At 35.7% G+C, this 6,330-nt stretch overlaps 1 non-coding gene across 1 annotated transcript; it reads right to left on the bottom strand.

Moving 5' to 3' along the window:
* Nucleotides 1-244: 244 nt before the first annotated feature.
* LOC149937901 (U2 spliceosomal RNA) lies at nucleotides 245-433 on the bottom strand. Its single transcript, XR_016481746.1, has one exon. It is a non-coding gene; the product is annotated as a U2 spliceosomal RNA (small nuclear RNA).
* Between the last annotated feature and the right edge of the window lie 5,897 nt (nucleotides 434-6,330).

Raw genomic sequence — 6,330 nt, 5'->3', positions numbered from 1 at the left:
AAAAATCTGGAGTTTAAGTTAATTATCGGATACGAAAATATTTGTCACAATATGTCTAAACGAAATCCATCCGAATCGTCAAAATTAACTATTCGCCAATAAGGATTTTACCACTTATGACGTCAGAGGGGCAATATATAATAATATAATAAATAAATATATAAAGCCAGCCGAATGACATTGCCCGGAAATACTGTGTTGCGCAGTGCGCCATTATAAGAGCGTTTGATTTTTTATTTAAAGAGATAAGTGGACCGATCCCGGATGTACTGCAATACCAGGCCGACCCGTGGCGGAGGTGGAGCAAGCTCCGGCCTCTCCGCCGCCGTCCAAAAATATGTTTAATATCTTGGGCCCCGATGGGACTCGTATCAGATATTAAGCTGATAAGAACAGATACTGAATTTGTTTATTATTTGGCAAATAAAATTACAAGCATTTTAACGAACCTTGACAGTACCCTAGTCAAATTTTTCTGCTTTTTTTAAATTAATTTAAGTTAGAGCAGATCCTTTTTTACACTAACATGGAGACGACCCGAGGTGTTACACACCGATTTTGTTCAAACTCGGGGGATTGGTAGAACTTCATGTAACTTGAAAAATCCCAAAGGGATTTTATTCAATGGGCAACGGTTTTGCCATGGCAACGAAAATTGTTTTTGACAACATAAAATGGAAATTTTCCTATTGAAAATAACATGGGATTTTGACCGATTCCTGGGGTCCCCCCTGTGAAAAATGTTAAAAAATTGAAAAAATGAAAAATACCAAAATTATAAAAGTTTTATAAAAATTGACGAAAAAAATCGAAATTGATCACATTTTGATCAATTTGCACCAAATGGGTGAAAATGAACCGATATGGCTAAATTTGGAGAAAAAATGAAAAAAATATAAATTTGAAAAAAAATTGATTAAAAACAGTAGTTTCGATCAAAATTCATAGGAATTGACGGAAATTTACAAGTTGTGTAAAATTGGATTAATGTAGAGATACATTGTGATTTTTTTTTTAAAAAGTATTTATTTTGGTCAATTTGATCAAACTTGACCAAAATTGGAAAATAATAGATCTAAATTAGCCCAATTTTAAAGTTTTGTAAAAATTATATAAAAATAAACTAAATTCGACCAGCTATCTCAAAATTGTTTGAAATATTTTTTTCAAAATTGAAAAATGTTAATAACACTAAACAAATTATCAAAATCAATAGTTTCGATCCAAAACGATCAAAATTGATAGGAATTGATCGAAATTTATTTATATACCCTAGTTACACGAAATTGCCGGGCCAACAGGTGTTGGGTTGCTGTTGGCCGCGTTTGCAGGGACGGCAACCATTTTGGAGTCTAAATGTCCTACTTGGCCAACACATGGTTTTATTGTTGGGCGGGAAGCGGCAGAAGCAATAAGCTGCGTAACGGCCACCATCAACCCATGCACCCCACCTACAGTATTTCGGTACTAATCCCGATACATGTTAGCCACATTACCAGCCCTTATCCAACATTTACCCAGCATTATATTGGCCACCTTACCGGCCCCTATCCAACATTTACCCAGCATTAAATTGGCCACCTTACCGGCCCTTATCCAACATTTACCCAGCATTATATTTGCCACCTTACCGGCCCTTATCCAACATTTACCCAGCATTATTTTTTCCACCTCACCAGCCCTTATCCGACATTTACCCAGCAATATATAAGCCACCTTACCAGGCATTATCCCACATTTACCCAGCAATGTATTACTCATCTTATGCAGATAACTACCCAGCTGTATACATGTACAGGGTGTCTCAATTTGCTCGATCAGGCCATTTTTCTCAAAATGTATATATCCTAGGGTTCTGAAATTTCCAGGGTTTATTTGTGAGGTATGGAAGACTCTGGTTATTAAATTTCAGAAAAATCGAACGACTTGGTGCCGTTTTGGAAAATTTATTTTTTCACCGGTAGGTGTCACGCAAAATGTTTCAATAGAAAAGTTGTAGGGCATAGTCGAAAGTGTAAAAATAATTTTGGTTCGGTTGAAAAAGACCAATTTTTCACTGAGTTTGGAGGTCGGGGGAAAAACAAGTTGTACTAGCAGGCAATAGCCTTTAACGTAAACAATCGTACATAATCACAACACACATGTACATTTATTTTAGGGAACTTATACTTTCAGCTATGTAGTTAATAATCAGATCTGCAAAACGTTATTGTTAAAGAAAATTATTACGTTCAACACCTAATTAGACAAAGTAGACAAAGACCGCGTCTTCCATTTCGACGTGGTTACGAGTAAGATCATCAAACAAAGATTTGTAGACCAAAACTTACGCTTATTTTTACCTCTCCGAGGGGACAAAGTCCCCTAGGAGGGGTTATACAACCAGCGTGTTCGTGGGTGGGAGTGTGTGTTTGTATGTATGTATGTATGTGTGTATGGCCTGCGAACGCGTTCGATTGATTTACGATTGGGTTTGGTTGGTCTTTTTTCGTCAACGCTCACCGGATATTTCGTTATTGTTATGTTGTAGGTCGTGAATGTTGAGTTCGTGTTGTGACTGTTGTGGGTGTTGAGGATGTTGTGGATGTTGTGTTCGTGTTATGACGGTTGTGAGTGTTGAGTCTGTTGTGTATGTATGGGCGTTTTACTCTCCAACTTCTTCTTAATGAGTTTGGGACGGACCGAGTGCTGAGTGTAATGCTACCTCTCAACGTTCAATGGCAGGGTTTCCACCAGTTGTCTTAGTATCAATTTGCAATTTATTAGCGCCGGCCGGGAATCGAACCCGGGTCTGCCTTGTGCAAGAGATTTACTCTAACCACTCAGCCACCAACGCTTGTTAAGTTACGGTGTTTTTCTAAAAAACAGCTTCGGCGAATGTCATTTACAAAGTTATAACGTTAGGTACTATAATTTATTCTACATCATTTTAAATATTTATAAATTATATTAATCTTATATTTAATTAAATATGTATAAATTATATTAATCTTATATTTAATTAAATATTTATAAATTATATTAATCTTATATTTAATTAAATATTTATAAATTATATTAATCTTATATTTAATTAAATATTTATAAATTATATTAATCTTATATTTAATTAAATATTTATAAATTATATTAATCTTATATTTAATTAAATATTTATAAATTATATTAATATTATATTTATAAATTATATTAATATTATAGTTATAAATTATATTAATATTATATTTATAGATTATATTAATATTATATTTAATTAAATATCTGAGTATTTTACTTTATTTGACCGTGTTCAGGAATTGAACTCGGGTCGCATAGTTACAATGCAGATAGTTTACCGCCAAGCCATTGGCTTCCTTTAGGCATATAAAAAGTAAAGATAAGGCGGGTTTTTTACCTTTTAATAACGCTTAGAAAAGGATAATTATTCAAAACTCCCGCGGAAACTATGTAAAAGTAATAATATAGCGCCACCGTGTGGAGAACTATCATTCAAACCGGGTAAAAAATATAATCTCTTCAAGTTTACGAACTTAAGTCAAATCTTGACGGGTCTAATAAACATGAAATGAACGTTTATAAAGCCGTTGCCGTCAATCTGGAAGATTAGTCTTTCTTAGTTCTTGGCGGTCAGACGAACTACTACAGGACGGGGTCCGGGTGTCGGTCAAAAGTTAAGAGGTAACTTTGCGGTTTTAATTAGTATGTTCGGTCTTAGAGTTAAATTGTGTTTCGCGTTTGGAACGTGAGCGAACGGACTTAAGTGTATGAACAGTGCGTGTTTAAAACTGAAAGTATTCAAGTAATTTTGAACTAAATCAAATCAGCTGTAAGATAAAATTGATTGTTTTGTTTTTTGAATTGGAATAACCTAATTATACCCTTGAAATTATCAACTCAACCTGTGAGGCTAATTAAGTAGATTGGAAGATATTAGTAGCTCTCAGCTCTCAGCCGTTAATTAAGACAAGAGTTTATAGTAAGGTAGTTTGAATTTAGTTAAAATTACTCAGTATAATTTATGATATTTACTTAAGTGTAAGTGTGTTTTGGTTTATTTTTCAATCACGATGCACTAAGACAAATCTAGTCTTGGACACTTGAGTACCAGTTCTGCACAATTACGTAGGAGGGATATATATTGTTGGGTTATTGATGAAAGTTAAATCTAGAACGTTCCATAGACTGTTCTAAATAAAAATTAACATTTATAATTTTGCATAATTCTTGTTGCCATTTTATTTCTAATCACTCTCCCACAACATTAAATTTCTGGCAATCCCGAAACAACTAAATTTGCGATATAACGGCGACGGGAAATTATTCTCGTAAATTAATCGCGCGGAATTAGGGAATATTCTTTTAACAAAATTTCGATAAACTATCGTTTAATTAAAATCGGCCCGATTCCGTTAAAATTATAAACCAAAAAGCGAACGGTCGTTATAATACCCTCTTTAGCTACTTCTTTCATTAAAATTTGCTTTGTATTATATTCAACTGACAAACTTGTACTGTAAAAAGGGTTAAATTCAATTGTGCATTGTCATCGTACATCTAACTCACTGTTGTAACTACTTAACTTATGATATTCTGAATAAATTAAAATTGGTCGTTTCGTCTCAATTATTCTAATTATAATTAAATTTTATACCGGGCGGGATAGAACTGGGATAACATTTTTAACAAATAACTCTTAATTGCGGAGATATATCTTCAAGGGTTATCTCGAGAAATTAATACCACTAGGGACAATTCTTCCGAGGAGAGGTATATTTTGGCATGCCAACTGGTCTTTTGTTGTTTTTTAACGTGAAATATCAATTGTCCGAGTAGTATTTAAAGTGTTTACATTTCAAACTTAAAACATTATCTCAGCTTGGCCGATTGTTGTCCAGTATGCCTCTTTACACTCGAGATCAGCGCGCTCATATGCTAGAATTATTTTACGGAGAAGGTCGTCGTAATGCTACTCTAGTAAGTCAGTTATTTAGACGAAGATTTCCCAATTGCAGACCAAGTCATACGACGGTTCTTAGAGTGGTCCGCGACTTCGACAACTGGGGTAATATCAATCAGAGGTTTCGTGGTCGTAGTCTCCAGGACATCGACATGGAAAACACCATACTTGCCTACTTAGTCGCCTAACCTCGAGCGAGCGTCAGGACTGCCAGCTTTGACTTAGGGTTGGATCGAAACCACGTTTGGAGAACACTCAAAAGACACCATTTTCATCCTTATCGAGCGACACTTCACCAAGGACTGCATGACGGTGATAGACAGCGCCGACTCGACTTCTGCAATTGGTTTTGCCTCATGGCTGACGCACAGCAGGATTTTCACGATCAACTACTGATATCCGACGAATGTTCATTCAGAAGAGATGGGCCTTTCAACCGTCAAAACCAACATATGTGGGACTACGATAATCCACACTGGGGATTTCTTCACCGCCACCAAGTGCAGTTTCGCTTAAATTTGTGGGTTGGTCTGTTAGGTGACAGAATTATTGGCCCGTTCTTCCTGCCAAATCGTCTGAACGGTCAAAACTACTTGGAGTTCCTTCAAAATGCAATATCCAACGTGTTGGACGACATTCCTCTGGCCGAGTACAGACGCATCTGGTTCCAGCAAGATGGGGCGCCACCTCACCAATATCGTGACGTAGTTGCATATCTAAACGACGAGTTTCCTGGAAGATGGATCGGAAGAACTGGTCCTGTTCGTCAGCCTGCAAGATCCCCTGATCTAACACCACTCGACTTTTTTCTTTGGGGATTCGTAAAGGACTACGTATACCAAACACCTGTGACGAGCGTTGAAGATTTACGGGTGACTCCAGAAATGGTTCGGGGAGCATTTCGCAATATGCAACATCGTGCATATTTGTGCATTGCATCAGAAGGTGGCATTTTTGAAAACATTTTGTAGAAGTCATTAAAAAACGTTTGTGCTAATTATTATTTGTTTATTTTTCGAAATCTTATAACTGAAATGCATGTTACCTACAATTCGTCAAAGGCTATTACGATAAGTTAAGTTAGAAGAAACCACTTATGGACAGTGAGAAGGATGATAAAATACGCGTATTTTTTCATCGTTAAAGGCTATTGCCTGCTAGTACAACTTGTTTTTCCCCCGACCTCCAAACTCAGTGAAAAATAGGCCTTTTTCAACCGAACCAAAATTATTTTTTCAATTTCAGAACCCTAGCATAAATACATTTTGAGAAAAATGGCCTTAAAGAGCAAATTGATACACCCTGTATATTAGCTATACTTAATACATATTTTCAACTAGAAAGGAATAATGAGCAACTAAAAATTTTAATCA

Source organism: Leiobunum rupestre, chromosome 6, assembly GCF_980474605.1.
Source record: "Leiobunum rupestre chromosome 6, qqLeiRupe1.1.hap1, whole genome shotgun sequence".
Lineage (NCBI taxonomy): Eukaryota > Metazoa > Arthropoda > Arachnida > Opiliones > Sclerosomatidae > Leiobunum > Leiobunum rupestre.
This window is presented reverse-complemented; position numbering and strand designations above follow the sequence as displayed.